Genomic DNA, 26130 nt, shown 5'->3' on the forward strand with positions numbered 1-26130 from the left:
AACCTAGTTTCTACCCTAACAGAAAACAGCAAACAAAATCAAGAACGAGAAGGATATAATAAATATTGCAATGAAAGCAAATAAAATGAAGAATAGAAAAACAATGGAAAAAATCAACAAAACTAAAACTGGACTATTTGAATAAAACAAAATTGAAAAAACTTTATGTAGATAACAATAAGAAAAAAGACTTGAGTTACCAAAATCAGGAATCAAGGAGAGATCATTATTACCAATGCTACAGACACAAAAAGGATTATCAAAGAATACAGTGAACAACTGCCTGCCAATAAATTAGATTCCTTAAATGAAACTGACAAATGCTAGAAACATAACTGCTTGAAGAGACTCAAGAAGAAATAGCCAATCTGAATAGATCTACATCACATGAATTCACAGGTGAATTCTACCATTTAAAGGAAAAGCAACAACAATTCATTACAAACTATTGTAAAATAATGGTAAAAACTGAAGGCGTTCCCTGTAAGAGCATGAACAAAATCAGGATATCCACCCCTGTCATTTCTTTTTCTTTTTTCTTTTCTTTTCTTTTATTAATTTTTGAAGGAGAGAGAAAGCTCATGTACACAAGCAGGAGAGGGTCAGAGAGAGAGAATCCCAAGCAGGCTCCATGCCACCAGCACGGAGCCCAACATGGGACCTGATTTAACAAACCATAAGATTATGACCTGAACAGAAATCCAGAGTCAGATGCTTAACCAACTGAGCCACCCAGGCATCCCACCCTTTCTTTTGTATTCAATATCATATTGAAGGTTGTAGCTAGAAGGTGAGGGTGTGAAAAACGGAGTCTATGTTGATTAAAAAAAAAGTGTCTCCTTTCATAGGTAACATATTCTTATAAATAAATCCAAAGGAATCCACACACAAAATCATTAAAGCAAATGTATGAGTTTATCAAGGTTGTAGCACCTAAGATCAATAAACAAAAATTCACTGTGTTTCTATATGCTAGCAATGAACCATCAAAAATTTTGTTCTAGAAATTCATTTACAACATCAAAAATACTAAGATACTTAGGATTTAATTAATGAATTAATCTATTAATCCAGTGTTAGTGTAAAGCTTATGTTGTATCATATTTTTTGAATATGTTAATCCATAATTGAGGCTGCATTAACCTCCATTGATCAAAGATAAGTAAGGTTTGGTGTGGTAGTTTCAGAGAGTGATAAATGTCTATTAAAGCCTGTTAAAACATATCACTATCAGCCAGTACAACAGTATTCCACTAAACCAGATAATCTAGCACAATTTCTTTGCCCTAGTCTCTGAAAGTGGTAACTTTTCTAACATGATGTTATAAATCGACAGCAATGGTGACAGCAAAATGCCTAGTCTCCCATGTTCTTCTACTATTCAACCCATCCTGGTGTGCCTGGGGTTTACCTAGTTATCACACTAAATGTTTCACTTTGTTGGAACCCACACACGTGCCAGAAACAAATCGCCTACTCTGTGCCCTAGCTGAATTCTAGACCCACACCATCTGAGAACTTGACACAATGGTTAACTTACCACTTCATTCTGGGATGGCTTGTTAATGAACAATAGCAAATGGGACATCACTTGCCTCACCTGCTTTTCTGTTTGTTGCCCCTAGGTTTCTTTCTGTAGACACTTGTTATCTCTTCTAACCCCAGTACTATGACCTGTGTTCACCTAGCTTTACGTCTTTAGAGCTTTCTGCTTATCTGATTATTGGTCTTCTTTCTCTCTACTGCCCTATTTAAGTACTTCTATGGCCCGCAGCAGCACTGAATTAATTGAATGTTGTTCATTTCACATAAATATCAAATCCCATCAGATCTGTGCTGACCTTTTTGCAGTTAATGTAAAATAAGACTCAAATAACTTGAAATCATGTATGGCGATAGTGAACTCTATACATGTGGTATAGAAGGAAAAATGTATATGGGCTACTCAATTCTAGATGTCTAAAAGTAATCTCCAAATCTCTACAAACAATTTTTTCTCTAATGTTTGTCTTTCTGGATACTCACTACTGATGTCAAAAATAGCATTTGCCCTTCATTTCTATACAATTTCAAAAATGGCATTAATCTAGGGGAAATTCATCTGCCTTTATAATAAAGGTATGGTTTACCTGTATATATAAGATAGCTTTTCATTCTAAATGAAGCACAAAAATGAATATAAACGATTGTATATTTTCTATTTTTGTAGTTTATGATAATTACAATTTCTACACAAGTTTGCGGTAAAAGTACATGTATTACATCTTTAGGCAAATTATCAGAAATGTAATGGACACATTTATACCTGTAAAAGCTTACCCTGTTTCTTAGAATGTGATCCTGCGTTATTAGATCCAAGCTGAAAAAAGAATATTATTATGAAGTGACTTTTAAGTGTCTTTTTTCTCCCAAGTTGAGATGCTCGGAGGAAAATATTTACTACTAGTGTCAGAAAACCTTGTTTTGTTTTTACATTGTAGATTCTTTAAACTTTTCAACGTTTTTTTTTTTGGTTTTTTTTGGTTTTTTGTTTTTTTATTTATTTTTGGGACAGAGAGAGACAGAGCATGAACGGGGGAGGGGCAGAGAGAGAGGGAGACACAGAATCGGAAACAGGCTCCAGGCTCCGAGCCATCAGCCCAGAGCCCGACGCGGGGCTCGAACTCACGGACCGCGAGATCGTGACCTGGCTGAAGTCGGACGCTTAACCGACTGCGCCACCCAGGCGCCCCAGATTCTTTAAACTTTTCATACTGCAGCTATGTTACATGAAAATTCACTTCAGTGTCTTGCTGCAATGCCCCATGTTTTTGCAACGTTTTCTGCCAAAATTGTACAGACAGGAGAAAATATACAAGTATATGAGTCAAAGTATACACTTCAAAGTTGCCCCATTGATAGCAGGGTAGAAAATAATTGGCTATTTTCACATAAATAGCTCATTTTGAACAGATGCAATACGTATCTTTTGTTTCTCATGGCCGTATTATTATTTATATAGTGAAATAAATTACTGTTCTCAGAAATGTGAAGCAAAAATAAATACATCTTAACCTCCTGTGAGGATTTTGAAATAGCTATATCCAAGTAAATTTGTTACTACCTCCCAAGTGTCTGAAGATGAATCCAATCTTTACTACATATCAGCTTCTTTTTTTTTTTTCTTGGACAAGTTCATCTCATGAATACACTATGAATAAAAATAATGTCAATTAAATAGCACTCAGTGGTCAAATGCTCAATACCCGTTCATTAATTTATAATTGCTATTATTAAATCAAAGATAAGTAACATTATTAGATACCATAAGATTCATGAAAAAGAAAATACTGTCTTTACTGTTTAAAGTTTGCAATACATTATGTTCCTTTAAAGTAATCCTTTACCTGTCAAACTCAGTTTGCTATTTGTACTCAATAGTATATCCAATAGCAAAGTAGCCTGATAAAATTAATGTAGATAAGCCATTATTTCTGGTACTTAAAACATCCTGTCCTTGAATTCAAGCAAAAGCTCACTCTTATCTTTGTAACTTGCGTTCTACTTTTTATGTGTTTACTTAGATGTTTTTCCTTACTTTCAAGTCAAACTATCTGAATAAGATTTATTATATTTTCCCCAAATCAATATCCTCCCCAAATCAACTCTTCTCTTCTCCACCTGGACCCCTTTCTTTCTCTTTCACCACACAAAACTCAGTCTATCACAAAGATTTGTCTCTTTCTCTTTTAGACTATGTGTCTGTTTGCTAAACATAGCCAGATCGGTCTTTGATTCAGTCCATTCAGTATTTTTAATTAGTCTAACCCTTTTTAACTGGTAGAATTTTCTGAGGTTTATCATTAACATTATAGTCTTCCCTCAGTGGATTGGTTTTAATTCTTTCATAGATACAGATGTTTGCTACCACAGAGGTTGGTAGCATTATTTCAGTAACGGTAACAGTTTTGCCATATCAGTAAAATCTCTTCCAAAAATAACTTCGGGTGGGTCTTCCGGGGGGGGGGGGTGATGGTATTGTTTATAGTATGAACTACTTTGACATTTCTGAAACAGTGAATGTGTTTTTACTGTTTTCCGATGGAACCATTCACAATACCGCTAATTTTTCATGAGGATACAACTGTGTTCTAGTGGAATCAGCTAGTTCTATTTCTCATGTTTTATCATTTTGACATTTTCAGACAATTTGGCAAGTTTCATTTTAAGGTGTGCTGAGATGTCATTTGTAAAGCATCATGATTTGGCATTCTATAGCTTGGTCAAGTGCTTTCAAAACTCCAACTACTTTCAAGATTACATGCTCAAGTTTTTGGTAGAAGAAGATTTAAAGCCACATTTATTTTTCCCTTCAAAGCTCATATTCACAGTCAAGGTAAACCCACTGTGATCATCATAATCTTCTGTAATAGCAGAGTCTTACCACACAACCTTTTCAAGTTCCAAATACAACTTCATCTAGGTACAAAGCTATCTGAAGAAAAGGTACTATCTCTAGCATCAAAACAAGGAACAGTGTTGGAGAGAATAATGTTCAACCAAGGACTATAGGCAGACAGATTAGAATACATATTCTCCAAAGCAATCTCCCCCTTGTTATTCAGGGCACAGTACTGATCAGAGTGGTGGGGGAGATGCCAGCTAGCTCAATACACCATATTTCAGGACTTGATTCAAGAACCTGGAGTTTAAAAATACTTCCGTCTTTTTCTCAAGCATGAACACAGTTATTTTTTCCAGGAACCGTGTGAATACTAAAAACAAAAACAAATCAAACAACAAACTATCACCATAAAAGAGAAAATCAGAAGATTCCCAGTTAAAAAAAAAAGTACATTTGCTAATTTCATAATTTATGAGAAGATTTGTCTCTATAAGCTTGCATTTAAAAAAATTCTTTAAGTTTATTTATTTGTTTTTTTGAGAGAGACAGAGCAAGCGGGGGAGAGACAGACAGAGAGGGAGACAGAGATTCCCAAGCAAGCTCTACATCAGCCTGGGCTTCAACCCACGAAACCCTAAGATCATGACCTGAGCCAAAACTAAGAATTGGATACTTAAACACCCAAGCCACCCAGGCACCCCTAAGCCTGTACTTTTAAATGGCAAGTAATGCCTGGAACTCTGTAGCAGGCACTGTCTTCATATAGAATAGGCATTCTTTTTTGCTTTTGTGTTTTAAAGAGTCAGTGTGTGACTGGGTGAAGGGCAGAGAGAGAGGGAGACAGAATCTGAAGCAGGCTCCAGGCTCTGAGCTGTCAGCACAGACCTGGAGGCGGGGCTCGAACTCACCAACCAGGAGATCATGACCTGAGCTAAAGTCTGATGCTTAACCGACTGAGCCATTCAGGTGTTCAGAATTCTTTAGCTATAATGTTCTTACACCATTGCGACCCTTTGTATTTTGAGTTTTCTACTTTGGCCTTTAAAGTCTCTGCAATTTTCTCTTTGTTTTAGGTCTACTGCTGTAATTCTGTTGTGAATCATCACATTTGAGTTAATCTTGACCTTCCAGGTAGCATATTGCACAGTTTCTCTTTGTAAAACACTATGGCAAATGCCCATGAGATACTGAAGGCTTACAGCCAACAACCTAATCTCTGAACATGCCTGTGTCTTCAGCTCCCACCAGTTGGTTGCATGCTTAGCTAACCTTGGTTATACTTTCTCTAGGCAACTTTGTTTATGCCAGGTAAAATTGTCTTTGAAATTATGTGATTTACAAAAACACTCCTTAATCGATCAAATGTAAGTTTCTGTGAAAATAACGAATGCTTCCCGAAATCTATGTAGACACGAGACCCCTGTAAAATATTTTTGTTATGAAAATACAGAAATACAACAGGCAGATTGCTTTTTAACTATTGAATTTCGGATTAAACTGTAAAGGAACTAACACTAGAAGTGTTCCAACTTCATTTAAGTATTAAAACATTAAAAAACTAAAAGACTATAAAGAAATAAAAATAGAGAAGACACTGTACACAGTTTCCTTTACAAATATTGACATGAATTTGTGCTTCACTGTAAAGGAACCAAAGTGACACTAAAGATACTCATATGATTTATGCAATAAAATTTAAGTGCCTCTATACAAAGCAAATATAGCCAGCCAAAAGATCTTGAACCACCATAAAAAAGGTGAATGAATGCATTTTTAATTTTTTCAATGAAAACAAAATGCCTATGTTAAGTATAGACCGTGCCTAGCATTCTGCTATTAACATTTTTTTTCAATATAATTAATTATCAAGTTAGTTAACATACAGTGTATACAGTGTGCTCTTGGCTTCAGAAGTAGATTCCCATGATTCATTGCTTACATACAGCATCCAGGGCTCATACCAAAAGGTGTCCTCCTCAAAGCCCATCACCCATTTCCCCCCCTCCCCCGCCCTCCATCAACCCTCAGTTTTTTCTCTGTATTTAAGAGTCTCTTACGGTTTGCCTCCCTCTCTGTTTGAAACTATTTTTCCCCTTCCTTTCCTTCATGGTCTTCTGTTAAGTTCTCAAATTCCACCTGTGAGTGAAAACATAGGACATCTTTCTCTAACTTATTTCACTTATCATAATACCCTCCAGTTCCATCCATGTTGTTGCAAATGGAAGATTTCATTTTTTTCTCATTCCTAAGTAGTATTCCCTTGTATATATAAACAACATCTTCTTTATCCATTCATCAAATGATGGACTTGTGGGCTCTTTCCATGACCTGGTTATTGTTGATAGTGTTGCTGTAAATATTGTGGTACATGTGTCCCTGTGAATGAGCATTCCTGTATCCTTTGGATAAATTCCTAGTAGTCATATTGCTGGTTCGTAGGGTAATTTAATTTTTAATTTTGGGGGGAACCTCCAACTGTTTTCCAGAGTGACTGTACCAGTTTGCATTCCCATCAACAGTGCCAGAGGGTTCCCATTTCTCCACATCATCACCAACATATGTTGTATCCTGAGTTAATTTTAGCTACTCTGACTGGTGTGAGGCAGTATCTCAATGTGCTTTTGATTCATATTTCCCTGATGATGAACAACCTTGAGCATCTTTTTATGTGTTGGTTGGCCATCTGGATGTTTTCTTTGGAAAAGTGTCTATTCATGTCTTCTGCCCATTTCCTCACTGGATTGTTTGACTTTCAGGTGGTGAATTTGGTAAGTTCTTTACAGATACTGAATACTAACCTGTTATCTGATATGTCTTTTGCAAATATTTTCTCCTATTCCATTGATTGTTGATTGTGTCTCTTGCTGGGCAGAAGATTTTTATCTTGATGAGGTCCCAATAGTTCATTTTTGCTTTTATTTCCCTTGCCTTTGGAGACATGGCGAGCGAGAAATTGCTGTGGCTGAGGTCAAAGAAGTTGTTGTTCTTTAGGGTTAAAGAAAGTTGCTTTCTTTAGGGTTTTGATGGTTTCCTGTCTCACATTTAGGAATTCATCCATTTTGAGTTTATTTTTGTGTATGGCATAAGAAAGTGGTCCAGTTTCATTCCTCTGCATGTTACTGTCCAGTTTTCCCAGCACCATTTGCTAAAAAGACTCTTTTTTCCATTGGAAACTCTTTACTGCTTTGTCAAAAATTAGTTGGCCATACATTTGTGGATTCAACTCTGAGTTCTCTATTCTATTCCATTGGTCTATGTGTCTGTTTTTGTGCCAATACCATACTGTGTTGATGATTACAGTTTTCTAGTACAGGCTAAAGGCTGAGACTGTGATGAGTCCCACTTTGGTTTTCTTTTACAACATTGCTTTGGCTATTCAGTCTTTTGTGGTTCCATACAAATTTTAGGATTGTTTGCTCTAGCTCTGAGAAGAATGTCAGAAATTTTGATTGGGATTGCATTGATTGGGGTTGTATACACTGTATGTGTAGAGTGCTTTGAGTAGTGTTGAAATTTTAACAATAATTGTTCTTCTAATCCGTGAGCATGGAATGTTTTTCCATTTTTTTTGTGTCTTCTTCACTTTTTGTCATAAGTTTTCTATAGTCTTTAGCATACTGATCTTTTATATCATTGTTTAGGTTAATTCCTAGGTATTTTATCGTTCTTGGTGCAATTGTAAATGGGATTGATTTTTTGATTTCTCTTTGTGTTGCTTCATTATTGGTGTATAGAAATGAAAATGATTTGTGTGCATTGATTTCATGTCCTGCAACTTTGCTGAATTCATGTATCAGTTCTAGCTGCTCTTTGGTGGAGTCTTTCAGGCTTTACATGTAGAGTATCATGTCATCTGCATAAAGTGAAAGTTTGACTTCTTCTTCGCCAGTGTAGATGCCTTTTATTTAATTTTGTTGTCTGATTTCTGAGACTAGGACTTCCAACACTATGTTAAACAACAGTGATGAGAGTGGACATCCCTGTCATGTTCATGATCTCAGGAAGAAAGCTTTCAGTTTTTTCCCATTGAGGATATTAGATTTGGGCTCTTATATATATATATATGGCTTTTATGATGTTAAGGTATGTGCCTTCTATACCGACTTTCTTGAGGGTTTCTATTAAGAAAGGACTTTACATTTTGTGAGATGCTTTTTCTGCATCTATTGACAGGATCATTTGATTCTTATGCTTTCTTCTGTTAATGTGGTGTACCACATTGGTTGATTTGTGAATACTGAACCAGCCCTGCAGCCCTGTAATGAATTCCACTTGGTCATGGTCAATGATTATTATAAAATACCGTTGAATTCGATTTGCTAGTATCTTGTTGAGAATTTTTGCATCCATGTTCATCAGGGATATTGGCCTGTAATTCTCCTTTTTAGTGGTGTCCGTCTCTGGTTTGGAAATCAAGGCAATGCTGGCTTCATAGAATGAGACCATAAGCATTCCTTCTGTTTCTATTTTTTGGATCAGCTTGAGAAGAATAGGTATTAACTCAGCTTTAAACGTCTGGTAGAATTCCCTGGGGGAAGCCATTTGGCCCAGGACTCTTACTTTATGGTAGATATTTGATAACTGATTCAATTTCTTCTCTGATTATGGGTCTATTCAAATTTTCTATTTCTTCCCTTCGAGTTTGGTGGTGTGTACATTTCTAGGAATTTGTTCATTTCTTCCAGGTTTTCCAGTTTGTTGGCATGTAATTTTTCATAGTATTCTCTAATAATTGTTTATATTTCTGTGGTGTTGGTTGTGATCTCTCCTCTTTCATTCATTATTTTATCTATTTGGGTTCTTACTTTCATTGTTGAGAAGTCTGGCTAGGTGTGTATCAATTTTGTTTATTCTCTTAAAAAAACAGCTCTTAGATTCACTGATGTGTTTTACTGTGTTTTTTTTTAATTCCATATTGTTTACTTCTGCTCTAATCTTTATTATTTCTCTTCTTGTACTGATTTTGGGGTTTCTTTGCTGCTCTGCTTCTGGTTCCTTTAGATGTGAGGTTAGGCTTTATATTTGGGATTTTTCTTGTTTCTTGAGATGACCTGGACTGCAATGTATTTTCCTCTTAGGACTACATTTGATGCAACCCAAAGGGTTTGGACTGTCATGTTTTCATTTCATTTGCTTTCATATATTTTTTTAAATTTCTTCTTTAATTTGTTGCCTGGTTGAGCCATTCCTTCTTTACTAGGATGTTATTTAACCTCCATGCATTTAGAGGCTTTCCAAATTTTTTCTTATGGTTGATTTCAAGTTTCATAGCACTGTGATATGAAAATAGGCATGGTATGATCTCAATTATTTTATATTTATTGAGGACTGTTTTGTGAGCCAGTATGTTATCTATCTTGGAGAATGTTCCATGTGCACTCTAAAAGAATGTGTATTCTGCTGCTTTTGGATGAAAAATTCTGAATACATCTGTCAAGTCCATCTGGTCCAGTGTATCATTCAAAGCCATTGTTTCTTTATTGGTTTTCTGCCTAGATCATCTGTTCATTGTTGTAAGTGCCATATTAAAGTCCCCTGCAATTGCCTTATCTTCTTATGAAGAAGATTACTTGTTTGTCATTAATTGATTTATATATTTGGGTGCTTTCAAGTTGGGGGAATAAACATCTACAATTGTTAGCTCTTCTTGATGGACAGACCCCGTAATTATGATAGAATGCCCTTCTTTATCTCTTGTTACAACCTTTAGTTTAAAATCTAGCTTGTCTGATACGAGTATGGCTACTCCAGCTTTCTTTTGACTTCCAGTAGCATGATAGATGGTTCTCCATCCCCTCACTTTCAATCAGAAGATGTCCTCAGGTGTAAAATGAATCTATTGTAGACAGAACATAGATGGATCTTGGTTTTTTATCCATTCTGATGCCCTATGTGTTTTAATTAGAGAATTTAGTGCATTTACATTCAGAGTTATTATTGAAAGATACGGGTCTAGTGTCATTGTGCTATCTGTAGGTTACATGCTTGTGTTGATATCTCTGGTCCTTTGTAGGCTTTGCAGCATTCCACTCACAGAGTCCCCCTTGGGGGGGGGGGTGGTGGTTAGTGGTCATGAACTACTTCAGGTTTTGTCTGTGAAAGCCTTTATCTCTCCTTCTATTCTGAATGACAGCCGTGCTGAATAAAGGATTCTTGGCTGCGTATTTTTCCTATTCAACACATTGAATATTTCTTGCCACTCCCTTCTGGCCTGCAAAATTTCAGCGGACAGGTCTGCTACTACTCTCATGTATCTACCCTGGTAGGTGAAGGCCCATTTGTCCCTAGCTGCTTTCAGAATTCTGTCTTTATCTTTTTATTTTGTCAGTTTCACTATGATATGCCATGGTGAAGACCTATTCTTGTTAAATCTGAAGGGAATTCTCTGTGCCATTGGATTTGGATGTCTGTTTCCTTCCCCAGATTAGGGAAGTTTTCAGCTATAATTTGTTCAAGTAAACCTTCTACCCCATTCTCTCTCTCTTCTTTGGAATTCTTATGATATGGATATTATTATGTTTCATTGAATCACTTGGTTCTCTAATTCTCCCCTTGTGGTCTAGTATTTTCTTATCTATTTCTCGGCTTTATCATTTTCCATAATTTTATCTTCTATTTAACTTATCCTCCCCTCTGCTTCCTTCATCCTTGCTATCACTGCATCTAGTTAATTTTGCACCTCATATACAACATTTAATTTGTCATGAATATTTCTTAGTTCCTTGATCTCTGCAAAAATAGATTCTTTCCTCTTTTCTATGCTTTATTTCAAGCCCAGCTATTAATCTCATGACTAGTATCCTAAATTCTTGATCAGATATATTGTTTATATCTGTTTTGAGCAATTCTCTAGCTGTCATTTCTTCCTGTAATTTCTTTTGAGGAGAATTCTTACATTTCATCATTTTGGCTAGTTTTCTGTCATTTACTTGTTTTCATAGCTTGCTATGTGTCCTGCACCTGCAAGCACTACTGTATCAAAAAAGAGGTCATATGCTGTCCAGGGTCTGGCCCTTCAGTAGGTGTTTTTAGTGGATGTTGCATGCTCTCTGTTGTTGTGACCCTGGTTACTTTATTTCCCTACTCATAGTGGTGATTTGGGCCTTCCACAAGGTGTGCTTTGATTTGTTCATTGAAGTAAACCTGGGAAGTTTTAAAAAGAGTGGTAGAAGCCTTATCCCATACTAAGAGAGAAATGACAGGGGAGAGGAAAAAGAAAAAAAAAACTGACCAGTCAGAGAATCAGAGAAACTAAATGGCTTAACAGAGAGAGAGAGAGAGAGAGAGAGAGAAGAGAGAGGGAATGCACAAAATAAAGAGGGAGATACAGAAGAGGTGTAAAAAGAATAGATCAAAATGTCTGCTTAAACAAACCAACAACCAGAATAGAGAAGGGAATAAGAGGAAGAAAGGAAAAAATAATAATTATATATATAATAAGACTTGATCAAGAATCAAATCAGAAAACGCAAAACCACTGGACTGATATCTGACGGTACCATGGAACCAGTGCCTGCGCTGGTCTGGAGGAGGGGCTGTCTGGTTTGGTCAGTGTTAATCTTTCTCTGTTAGATATGCAGTTACCAGGCACGGAGGGGCATGGTTTTGTGGTTTGGCTAGGCGGGTCCCGCCTCTACTGGGGGCCACTATCCTGTTCCCTGAAGCCCCACCTTGGTGATGGAAAGAAAAATGACGACACCCCAGTTCCCCACCCACCCCAGACCTGGTGTCCCAGCCACTCTGTTCGGGCCATCCTCACAGGGCTGCACAGGTGCAAGCAGGCAGTTTGTTCAATGTCATAAAGGATCCCATTCTGCATGCCTCAGTTCCAGGAAAGTGCCACCCTGCCTCACTGAAAAAGGGCCTCTGGCTCCTCACAGTGGACTGTGGGCATGAGCAGGCCAGTTTGTCCCACTTCACAGTCTTCTGCACCTCCCAGGTGCTGGGCTGGGATTCAAACCCCAATGTCTTAAGGGTTCTGCTCCGTACACCCCAGTTCTGGGGTACAGCCACTCTGCCAGCCAGATGACAAAGGGCCTTTTGTCCTTGGAGTGGCTATATGCCTTCTCCCCATAGCACTCAAGGAGGGGAATGCTCTCTCCTTCTGTGCCTCTGAGCTAGCTACTAAGCCCAGGGCTGGTTCCCTTCCTCCCCAGGCATGTGTACAGGCACGCCAGCCCCAGTCCAAAGTCCTGCACCCTGCAATGAATTAGAAGTTGGTTCTTTCTCCACTTTTCCCATTATCCAGTTTGTGATTTTTATTTTGCCCAAACACAATCCTACTTTTCCACAGCCTCTCTTTCTCTTCCTTTTGTCTCTCCGCAGAAGGGGACCACTCCCATCCATGCCTATGTGACCTGTTTTATCTCTCCCAATTTGTAACCCCATACCTATGGCCCACCAAGCTATCCCCATGGGACCTGGAGATGTTTCTGTCACTCTGTAGCCCATATTCCTGGAATTCCAAATCTTCTGGCCTTAATAGTGCTGTGTTTGAGGGACAAGGGAACTTCAGGCCCTCGTACTTCTCTACCATGTTGACTCCTCCTAAGTAACGAGTTTTGTTTTTTTTTAATTAGACAAGTTCTAATGAATCAACTCAAAATAGGAAAATAGGACTGCAGAAATATAGTTTTTTGACTTCTGTTACATCTGATATCTTCAATCGTCAACAAAAATTACTTCCACTTTCATCTTGCAAAAACATCATTTCAACTTAATTATTATTGACTTTCAATTTAGAATTTAATACAGTAGGTTCATTAGTTATAAAATATATACCACTCCGGTGGGGGTGTTGATAATGGAGAAGCTGTGCATGTGTGGGGTAGGGGGTCTATGGGAAATCTCTGTACCTTCTGTTCAGTACAGCTATGAACATTAAACTTCTCCATTAAAATGTTTTTCAAAATGACACAAACTCTTGGGGTGCCTGGGTGGATCAGTCGGTTAAGTGGCCGACTTTGGCTCAGGTCATGATCTTGCAGTCCGTGAGTTCGGGCCCCACGTAGGGCTCTGTGCTGATAGCTCGGAGCCTGGAGCCTCCTTCTGTTTCTGTATCTCCCTCATCTCTCTGCCCCTCCCCCATTCATGCTCTGTCTCTCTCTGCCTTTCAAAAATGAATAAATGTTAAAACAAATTTTTAAATGTTACAAACTCTTAACATTCACATATTACAACTCCAAATCTGACACTCAAAGTTCCCCACAAATTGAATGTAGTTTTTCTCACTTCATTAAGAGACTGCTTTGAAATTCAATATATACTACTGTTACTAAAAAGTTTAAACTTTATTTTAATTGATGAGGCTACATTTTCACATAATTAGAGAATATTCGAAAAAAAACTTAAGTAGGACATAAATTAGCATATACTACCTTTCAAATAATGAAAATTACTCATCCCAATAATTTTAAGCTCCTGAAGTTGCAGACGACTTGAAAACATTTTGTATGAGTAGGATTTGAACCACATTTTATAGGAAGTTCATGTGAGTGGTGATATGGGGTACCCCTTCAAGCAGGGGAAATCAGCATTGGCAAAGGTTAAAAAGAAAAAAGCCTTTGATATATCTGAGAAAACCTGGATAAATCAGAAGGTTCTTCTTTAGGAAAAGTAATTAAAAATTTCTGAAAAACTGTTTTCTCTTTTAATTATCATTTGGGCCCGTCTCCTTTGGGGACTACCTCCCCACTTTATTTGAGAACTGTTCCTCTTGCAAGTATGAAGTTCCTGTAAGAATCAGACAGCCTTGGCACAGGACTCTGGCCAGTACTGTTAAGAGCACTTTGGGGCACCTGGGTGGCTCAGTGGTTGAGCGCCTGACTTCAGCTCAAGCCATATCTCACACTTTGTGAGTTCGAGCCCCATGTCAGGCTGTGTGCTGACAGCTCGGAGTCTGGATCCTGCTTCACATTCTGTGTTTCCCTGGCTCTCTGCCCTTCCCCCACTCACACTCTGTCTCTGTCTCATTCTCTCTCAAAAATAAATAAACATAAAAAAAAAGAGAGCACTTTGTAGGATTCCATGAACCAGCATTGAAAGAGAACTCTCTTTGCCCACTGACTGAAAGTAAGAGCATTTTTGGTTACCACACAAACCCCTTTGAAAGAAGGTATCATCAATACAAAATCAGCCCTCAGAAGAAGAGATGTGGGAAACAGGTGCTCAAGACAAAGGATTTTTAATGCCCAGGTGTATCTTTGTGCTTCTTGTAGCTTGACATTTCAACCTTTGCTTGCACATTTTGAGCAAATGTATTCCATTGCCCTAAATTATTTTGATTAATGGTTTCTCACTAACACTTGTATAGTGCCCTATTTTGGATTAATTTAGATAGAGGCAATTTTTTGTATACGATTAGAAGTTTTGAGAAAATCCATTACATCATGTACAACAGAGAGATTGCATAACTTTAAGCAGAGATGATATAGAACATAGCAGCGTGAAGGATGTATTTTTAAGAGATGATAAGACTGAAACAAAAAAATAAGACATTTCTTTAATAAATTATGCTTGCTGTAATAAAGATTTAATTTATAGTATTAATACTAGGAACACAAACATTAATGGTTTGTCTAGATTAGGATGGTGTCATTAGGGAATGATGCCTTTGATGATCTCTATTCTTGGAACTTTTAGAGACCAATCAGATGCTAAATGTTATAGGATACATTCCCACATCCATGACTCACAGGTCCAGGAATTGGGTGGAAAAGGCAGTGGCACCACCATTACCTATACTGACCCACTATCAGAAAGTTTGCTCCCTATCCTTGAAACTTTATAATCTTCTGGCCTAGAAATCTACATTCTAAGGAGAGGAATGCTTTCACCAAAAGATACAAAAATGATCCCATTGAGCTGGGAGTTACAATTGTCACCTGGCCACTTTGAAATCTTCATGCTATAAATCAAAAGGAAAAGAGAAGAGTTTCTATGTTGGCTGAAGTAACTGATGCTACTTACCAAGAGGGAATTGGATTTTATTGCACAAGATAAATAAGATTATATCTAGAATAAAGGAGATACCTTAAGATGTCTCTTAATATTACCATGTCCATGTAAATGGAAAAGTTTAATAATCCAGTTTAGTCAGGACTACTAATGACCCACATCCTCCAGGAATAAAAGTTTGGATCATACCACTAAGTAAGGAACCACAACCAGCTAAGGTGTTTTCTGAGGGCAATGGATACACGGTATAGGTAATGTAAGAAGGTACTGATAAATGCCATCCACAAACACATGACAAGTTACAGAAACAACAATTTTAATCATTATAAATATTTCTTATATTATTTTGGATATGTTTTTGTATTTGTATAGCAAATATCTCAGGCTTCTTTTCTTATCCTCTTATATAACATAAGATGTGTTGACTCTATATCATAATATTCAGGTATTGTTAACTTTACATCATATAAAGGTTATCAAGGAGAAGTGTGAATCTCACTTAAGGACTTCGTTTCCTCTTATGGGTAAGGGGTTACTGCAATTTCAGTTGGAGAGTGGGTAGTTCTAACATGTTACGTCTAAGTATGACCTTGTCTTTCTCTTTATTTAGAAATTAAGTATAGCTTAAAAAAATGTATATGGGTACCAAGTTAACATGGGGTGAACTTGTGATGGTCAATTTTATGCATCAACTTGACTAGGACATGATCCCCAGGTATTTGGTTAAACATTACTCTGGAGTCTGTTCTACAGGTAGTTTTTAAATGAGAATGACACTTAAATCAGTAGACTTTGAATACTACACATTCCCCTATAGTGCTGATACAGCTCATCTAATCAATTGGAGGCCTTAAAAGAAAAAAAAAATTAACATCCCTCAAAGAAGAGGGAATTCTGCCAACAGACTGCCTTTAGATGTGAAGTGCAACACCTACTCTTCATTAAGTGTCCATCCTTCCAGCAGCCTTTTCATTTGCCAATTCCGTAACATCAAAATTTCTTTCTGTTGTCTGTCTCTCTAGAGAACCATGACTAGTGGAGATTTTGTAGGATATACTTCCCATACAAGGAATCCTGCAGAAAATTATCTTACCAGAAGACAATAAGAGGGTATATTTAAAGTACTGCAAAAGAAAAAAGAAAAAAAAATTTTTAACCAAGAATTCTAAATACAGCAAAAACTATTCTTCAAAATTAAGAACTCAACACTCCAAAAGAGACAAAAGCTGAGGTAATTCATCACTGCTAGACCTGTCTTCAAAAAAATGCTCAAGACTTCAAACTGAAATGAAAGCATGACAGAATGCAATACAAAGCATATAAAACATAAAATGTACTGATAAATACAGAAACCAGTATTATAATATTGAAACTCCTTTTTAAATTTTCTATAGGATTAAAAAAAAAAGCATATAGGGGCACCTGGGTGGCTCAGTCGGTTGAGCATCCAACTTCACCTCAGGTCGTGATCTCACGGTTCATGAGTTCAAGCCCCACATTGGGCTCTGTGCTGACAGCTCAGAGCCTAGAACCTGCTTCAGATTCTGTGTCTCCCTCTATCTCTGCCCCTCCCCAGCTCACACTCTCTCTCTGTTGCAAAAATAAATAAACATTAAAAAAATTTTTAAATTAATAAATAAATTAAAAAGCATACAACTAAATATAGCTTTATGTTTATGGGTACCTAGAATATATTGCGTCATCAATGACAAAGTAAGGCATGCAGAGTTGTAAAGGAGTTTTGTAAGTGATCAAAATTTACTTGGTGTCAGTGTAAAAGAGATTGCTGTAACGTTAGGACATAATATATAATCCCTATGGGAACCAAAGACAAAATCTATAGAATGTACTCAAAAGGAAATTTGAAGGGAATCAAAATGTGTCAATAAAAAAAATTAATAACACGAAAGTAGGTAGTAAAAGAATGAATGAGGGACAAAAATGTTGTATAATATACAGAAAACAAAGTGGCAATAAAAAATACTTCTGTATCAATATTTATTTTAAATTGTAAAGGGATTAAACTGTCAAAGGACATAGATTAGAATGAATAAAAAACCAGGACTCAAGTACAAGTTGTCTACAAAAGAATGACTATAGGTTTAAGGACAAACGAAAGATTTAGTACCCATTCATCTCAAAGTATTTCAAAAAATTAAAGAGAAAGAAACTCTTCCAACCTTTTTTTACAAGGCTAGCATTTCCCAGTATCATAAAAACAGATATGACCAACACAAAAAAAAGAAAGAAACAGAAGAAGGAAATTATAGGCCAATATAATAGAAAAACAGAGATGCAAAAATTCTCACCAAAATATTAGTAAACCAAATCCAACAATACGTTAAAAGGATTAAACACCATGATCAAGTGGAATTTATTCTAGGAATCCAAGACTGGTTCAATACACAAATCAATATGATACACCATCTCACGTCAAAGGATAAAAATTTTATGATCATCTCAAATGATGAAGAAAAGGCATTTTACAAGATTCAACGTCAATCCATTTACAATAAAAACCCCAACACAGTGGGTATAGAAAGAATATCCCTCAGCATAATAGGGCCATATATGACAAATCCATAGCTAATATCATACTCAATGGTGGAAAGCTCAAAGCCTTTCCTCTAAGATCAGTAAAAAGACAAGGATGCCTAGTGTCACCATCTTTATTCAACACTGTATTGGAAGTCCTAGCCACAGAAATTAGGCAAGAAAAAGGAAATAAGAAGCATCTAATATGGAAAGGGAGAAGCAAAACTGTCACTATTTGCAGTCAACACAATACTATGTATACAAAATCCTAACGACTCCACCAATAAAACTATTAAAACTAACAAAATTGTAAAGTTACAGGATACAAAATGTACAAATATTCATTGAATTTTTATATACTAACAACAAGCTATAAGGAATAGAAATTTTAAAAAAATCCCTTGGGGTCCCTGAGTGGTTCTTGATCTCAGATCAGGTCTTGTTATCAGGGTTGTGAATTCAATCCCTATAATGGGCTCCATGCTGGGCATGAGCCTACTTAAAAAATAAATCACGTCTACAAGTGCAAAGAACAAAATAGCTTAAAATAAATTTAACCAAGTAGGTAAAAGACCTGTACTCTGAAAAGTATAAGATAATGACAAAAGAAATTGAAGAAGACACCAAAAAATGGATTGAAAGAATACTGTTAAAATGTCCATACTACCCAAAGCAATCTATAGACTCAATACAATCCTCATCAAAATTCCAATGGTATTTTTCATAGGACTAGAACAAATAATTCTAAAATTTGTTTGGGACAGAAGATCCTGAAAGCCAGAACAATCATAAGAAAAAAGAACAAGCCTGGAATTATCATGTTCTGAGATTCATACTATATTACACAGTTACGGTAATAAAAATGGCACACTGCTGGCATGGAAACACATAGATGAAAGGTACAGAAGAGCCCAGGGGCACCTGGGTGGCTCAGATGGTTAAGCCTCTGACTTTGGCCAGGTCATGATCTTGTGGTTCATGAGTTTGAGCCCTGTACTGGGATCTGTGCTGACAGCTCAGAGCCTGGAGCCTGCTTTGGATTCTGTGTCTTCCTCTCTCTCTCTCTGCCTTCCCCTATTCATGTCCTGTCTCTCTCAAAAAATGAATAAACATTTTTTTTTAAATTAAAAAAAAGAGAGCCCAGAAATATACTGACATTATTGTTCAATATTTTTGCCAAAAGAGGCAAAAATATACCATGAGGAAAAAAAATTCTCTTCAATAAATGGTTCTGGAAAAAGTGAGCAGCAACATGCAAAAGGATGAAATTGGACCCCTGTCTTATGCTATACACAAAAGACAATTCAAAGTAGATTTATAGATTTGAATGTAAAACTCAAAACCATAATACTCCTAGAAGAAAACATAGGCAGTAAGGTCTTTCCTATCAGTCTTAAGCAAACTTTTGGACCAGTCTCCTCCAGCAAAGGCAACGAAACTACAACAAACAAATGGAATTAACCATTAAGTCTGCACAGTAAAGGAAACCATCAACAAAACTAAAAAGTAATCTTATCGATATGAAAGGTATTTGCAAATAATATATCCAATAAGAGGTTAATATTCAAAATATATAAAGAAGAAAACTTGTACATCACCTAAATAAATCATGGGCAGAGGATCTGAATATACATTTTGCCAATGATAACATACAGATGGCCAAGAGACACAAGAAAAGATGCTCAGCATCACTAATTAGGCAAATGCAATCAAAACCTCAATGAGATATTACCTCACACTGTTCATATTGACTATCATCAAAAAAACAATATAAAAATAATAGTGATAGTGCAGAAGTGGAGAAAAGGAAAACCTTGTACATTGTTGATGGGAATGCAGCCACTATGGCAAACAGTATGGAAATTCTTCAAAATATTAAAATTAGAAACACCATACAATTCCACTTATGGGTAGTTATCTAAAGAAAATGAAAACACCAACCCAAAGGGATAGATGCAGCCCTATGTTCAGGTAGCATTATTTACAATAGCCAAGATATGGAAGCTGCCTAAAGTGTCCATTGATAGATGAGTGAACAAAGAATATCGATGGATAGAAGCCACATATCAAACTAAAGAAAACAGAAAGGGACTCACAGATACAGAAAATAAACTTCTGTTTAACAGGGGAGTTGGCTGGGGGACCAGTGAAACAGGTGATGTGGATTAAGAGATTCAAACTTCCAGTTATAAAGTAAGTCAGAGCAATGTAATGCACAGCATAGGAAATATAGTCAACATATTATAATAACTTTTTATGTTGACAGATGGTAACTAGACTTATGCAGATTATTTCATGATGCAAAAAAATAAGAAATCACTATGATGTATCCCTGAAAGTAATAGGATATTGTGTGTCTATCATACTTCAATAAAAAAGGAAATCAATAGCAGAAAAAAACCTTAAAAATCTACCAATTTTGGGATATTAAACAACATACTCTCAACAGGTAGGTCAAAGAAGAATTTATATGGGAAAATTTTCCTTGTGAAAAATAAATATGAAAATTAACAGCAAAATTTATGAGATTCAGCAAAAGTGCTATTAAAACTGAAGTTTATTGCTATATATTCTTACATAAAAAAAGATTACAACTCAACCATCTAGCTTTACACCTTAAGGAATTAGAAAATGAAGAAAAACTAAACCCAAAGTAACAAAAGGAAAGAAATAATTAAGATTAGAGCAGAGATAACAAAACATAAAACAGAAAATCAATGGAAAAACTCAATAAAATCAAGACTTGATCCTTCAGAGGACTCAGCAAAAGTGACAAACTTCTGGTCAGACTGACAAACCAAAAAAAGAAAAAAGTAGGAGAAGTCTCAAACCAAATAAAAACAAAACAAAACAAAAAGAGACTAGTACTACTGACTTTAAGAAAAAAATCACTGTAAGACGGTACTATCAATAATAGTATGCTGAACAATTGAGTAAAATAACTAATCCTTGGCAACATGCAAATCAAATCCACAGTGAGATATCACTTCACACTAAGATCACTCTGTAAATAGAAAATAAAGAAAACAACAAGTGTGGGCAAGGAGGTGGGGAAAATGGAAACCTTGAGCACTGCTGGTAGGAATGTAAATTGGTGCAACCACTATAGCAAACAATACAGTCGTTCCCGAAAGCTTGAAAACAGCAATTCTATATCACCCAGAAGTTCCACTGCTGGGTAGATACTCCCCCAAAACTGGGACTCAAATAGATATTTGGACGTCAATGTTCACAGCAGCATTTTACACAAGAGACAAATGGTGGAAGCAAAGGAAACATCCAACAATGCAAGAATGGAGAAGCAAAATGTGGTACATGCATGCAATGGAATACTATTCAGCCTTGAAAAGGAAAGGAGTTCTGATACATGCTACAACATAAATGATCCCTGAAGCCATTCTACTAAGCAAAATAAACCAGTCAACAGAACAAATATTCTTTTTTTTTAATGTTTACTTTATTTTTGAGAGAGAGAGACAGAGAAGAGACAGAGTGCAAGGAGGGGAAGGGCAGAGAGAGAGGGAGACACAGAATCCGAAGCAGGCTCCAGGCTCCGAGCTCTCAGCACAGAGCCCGATGCGGGGCTTGAGCCCATGAACGGTGAGATCGTGACCTGAGCCAAAGTCAGACACCTAGCCGACTGAGCCACCCAGGCGACCCAGAACAAATATTCTATCACTCCACTTACATTGGCTACTTAGTCAATTTCACAGAGGGAGAGACGATGAAGGTTACCAGGGGCTGATCATAGGGGGAGATGGGGAATTACAGGTACATAGCTTCAGTTTGAGAAGCTGAAAAAGTTCTAGAGGTGGAGGGGATACAACAATGTGATACAATAACAATGTATTTCATGCCACCAAGCTGTACACTTAAAAGCAGCTACAATGATTCATTTTGCATGTATATTTTACCATGATCAAAGGGCAAAGAAGCATGTATCTATGTACATGCATAGAATGCACAATTTTATTTTTACTTAATTTACCTTTGCTTTTATTAAGCACAAATTCTTTCAAAATCAGTATTACATAAAAAATAAAAAAGAAACGTTACAAATGGAGACCTCCCCAGGAAAATCTTAATATAAGTGATTACTTTTTGTTATCATCTTAAATTATGTAATCATTACATAATTATCTGTAATTATAACATCCCAACTATAATTATAACTATATGTACATCTCCCAAGCATCTACAACATGCCAACAAGGGCTATACCTAACAGAAAAACATTTTATTGGCTTTGTCTCTTTCTAATTTCAGCAGGACCCTTTGCCATCTTAATCTTTTGTTATCCTAAGAACCTCCTCTTCGAGTGAGCCTTCTGTAAGGTATTCCTCTTCTATGCCTACTTTCTAGACCTTAGAAGATTCTTAAAGTATCCTAACAGCCTATTAACAATATAAGGAGAGAAGCCATCATACTAATTCTTATTTATAAAAAAAAAAAATCCCCAAGGTATTTATATTTATAGGACTCAAAATAGATGTCCTATTAAACTGTTCTGAGGTTACATAAAAGGAGAAGCACAAAAGCTTGAAGGCAAATAGAGAGAGGTTGAAAATGTGTCTAATGTATTTGGATGAGAAGAATTCAAAGGACTGCAGATTTAATCACATGCAGAACTTTGAAGTCTAATTATAGGGGTCCATCATCTGGAGCCAAAGGCCAGAAAACTAATTCTCCCTCGTAACTGTAACTGAATTGAAGCTCATTTTGCAGGAGTATCATCTGAGCTTCATGGAGCCATGACTGTTTCAGCCCTTTGCTCGATTTACTTTGTCGGCAAAATTCTGCCAGAATATAAAACCAATTTCGGAACTCTTCTGTTAGAAATCCCTTAATGCATTTTCAGAAAGGGAGAACTTCTGACCTAAAGCAGTCCCAATCAGGAAAATTACATATATATCCAATAACTGGGATAGACTATTAAGCATAACATATTGCTGTTAAACGGAGTCCTTAAAAAATATTTACACAAAATATATATACAAGAGTATTTTTCCTGAAAATTAAGAAGTTTATTTTCTTGTTACAATATATGGAAAACCAAAACAAAAAATCATCATATATGCATAAACAGAATAAATTTAAAATATGATAGGGAAATCCTTAAGAACAATGACTATGTGGATATGTTTCATTTAATCCAAGAGAATGAATTAGGTAGCAATATTTTTACATCTGTATCAATGATCACTGCATTGCTGAAGAACTGAATTATTTACGAAGCAGACTAAACTGAAAAACAAGTTCTGATTACCCTTTCAGGAAGAAATATACTAGTTTGGTAACGTGAGAACATATTGTACAAACTGACATTTAACCCTTGGCTTATTTCATTTATAAAGGTTTCAATCAAGTGTTTCTGACGTTTTTTTTTTTTTTAAATGAATATATCTCATCTGCTTAAGTAATACCTGACACACAGGAGACACCTTGTAAGTATTTGTTCAGTGAAAAAGTATCTGGATGTAGTTATACTAATATTTCAATTATAAGCAAAATGGGTGACTTTTGCCTCATTGGTAACAACAGTGTAGTCCCTGAAAATGAAAAGCACTTTTTCTTGGGATCAACAATGGACTCACACTCTCTCAATTACAAAAGCAACAGTTAAAAGTCTTTGTGGAAAGAAATACCAGCAGTTTCCTGTTGCAAAGTGTCTGTTTCAGAGGATGCTCTGCTAATTCTAGCAACAATGACAAATAAATAGCTCCTGCTAAAACCTGGGAAAACTGAAAAGTTCCTGAAAAGGGTGAATTTTTGAGAGCTTCTTCCAGCTTCAATTCTATTGTATTTGTCTGAGATTTACAGACTCTGTGAGTTATCAGAAAATGGTTGTGCTGATAATATTCAGTTCAGAAACAAAGATACGAGATTAAAAAAAAAGTTAACTACCATCATAATCTTATCAGTGTTTAGATAATAATCATAGAGGGCATAAATTTTTCTCCAAATGCCTTTCTCCCAATGCCCATTAGTGTTCTTTGTGTGTTCTTTCTTCTTCTTTCAAGCGTATTTTTGTCCTTTTCTGTACCTTTTACAAATGCACCCCAAGCTTGGGAACAAAGTTTTGCTGCAAAGGAGTACAATCCATGGAAGAAGTAAGGACACAGTGAACTGAGCAGGTTATGAGACATGGTCTCCATTAATAAGCACTTGTAGAAAACAAAAAGTAACAAAAATAGGGGCTTGCGGCATATACACAAATACAAACCAGCAGAACACAGGAAATAACAAAGATTAGAGCAGAAATTAATGCTATCAAAACCAAAAAAACAGTAGAACAGATCAATGAAACCAGGAGCTGGTTCCTTGAAAGAATTAACAAAATTGATAAACCACTAGCCAGTTTAATCAAAAAGAAAAAGGAAAGGACACAAATAAATAAAATCAAGAATGAAAGAGTAGAAATTACAACCAACACAACAGAAATTCAAACAGTAAGAGAATATTATGAGCAATTAATGCCAATAAAATGGGCAATCTGGAAGACATGGACAAATTCCTAGAAACATATACACTACCAAAACTGAAACAGGAAGAAGTGGAGATCCGAACAGACCAATAACCAGTAAGGAAATCAAATTAGTAATCAAAAATCTGCCAAAAAACAAGAGTACATGGCCAGAGAGCTTTCCAGGGGAATTCTACCAAACATTTAAGGAAGAGTTAACACCCACTCTCTTGAAGGTGTTCCAAAAAAGAGAAATGGAAGGAAAACTTCCAAACTCTTGCTATGAAGCCAGCATTACCTTGATTCCAAAACCAGACAGAAATCACACTAAAAAGGAGAACTATAGACCAATTTCTCAGATGAACGTGGATGCAAAAATCCTCAACAAGCTATTAGCCAAACAGCTCCAACAATACATTAAAATAAATTATTCACCATGACCAAGTGGGATTCATACCTGGGATGCAGGGCTGGTTCAATATCTGCAAAACAATTAACGTGATTCATCACATCAATAAAAGAAAGGACAAGAACTATCTAATCCTCTCAAAAGATGCAGAGAAAGCATTTGACAAAATATAGCATCCTTTCTTGATAAAAACCCTCAGGAAAGTAGGGATAGAAGGAGCATACCTCGAGATCATAAAAGCCATATATGAACAACCCAATGTTAATATCATCCTCAATGAGGAAAAACTGAGAGCTTTCCCCCTAAGGTCAGGAACAAGACAGGGATATATCCACTCTTGCCACTCTTATTCAACACAGTATTGGAAGGCTTAGCCTCTGCAATCAGACAACACAAAGAAATAAAAGGCATCCAAATCAGCCAGGAGGAGGTCAAACTTTCACTCCTCGCAGATGACAGGATACTCTATGTGGAAAACCCAAAAGATTCCACCAAAAAACTGCCAGAATTGACTCATGAATTCAGCAAAGTTGCAGGATATAAAATCAATGCACAGAAATCGGTTGCATTCCTATACACCAACAATGAAGCAACAGAAAGAGAAATCAAGGAATTGATCCCATTTACAGTTGCACAAAAAACCATAAAATACCTAGGAATAAATCTAACCAAAGAGGTGAAAAATCTATACACTTAAAAGTATAGAAAGCTTATGAAAGAAATTGAATAAGACACACAAAAAAAATGGAAAAAGATTCCACGCTCCTGGTTAGGAAGAACAAATATTGTTAAAATGTCAATACTACCCAAAGCAATCTACATATTCAATGCAATCCCTACCAAAATAACACCAGTATTCTTCACAGAGCTATAACAAATAATCCTAAAATTGGTATGGAACCAGAAAAGGCCCCGAATAGCCAAAGCAATCTTGAAAAAGAAAACCAAAGCAGGAGGCATTACAATCCCAGACTTCAAGCTATACTACAAAGCTGTAATCATCCAGACAGTATGGTACTGCCACAAGAACAGACACTCAGATCAATGGAACAGAAGAGAGAACCCAGAAATGGACCCACAGACAACTAATCTTTGACAAAGCAGGAAAGAATATCCAGTGGAGTAAAGGCAGTCTCTTCAGCAAGTGGTGCTGGGAAAACTGGACAGTGACAGGCAGAAGAATGAACCTGGACCACTTTCTGACACCATTGACAAAAATAAACTCAAAATGGATGAAAGACCTCAATGTAAGACAGGAAGCCATCAAAATCCTCGAGGAGAAAGCAGGCAAAAACCTCTTTGATCTTGCCCACAGCAACTTCTTACTCAACATATCTCTGGAGTCAAGGGAAACCAAAGCAAAAATGAACTACTGGGATCTCA

This window comes from Panthera uncia, chromosome B1 (genome assembly GCF_023721935.1).
Source record: "Panthera uncia isolate 11264 chromosome B1, Puncia_PCG_1.0, whole genome shotgun sequence".
Classification (NCBI taxonomy): domain Eukaryota; kingdom Metazoa; phylum Chordata; class Mammalia; order Carnivora; family Felidae; genus Panthera; species Panthera uncia.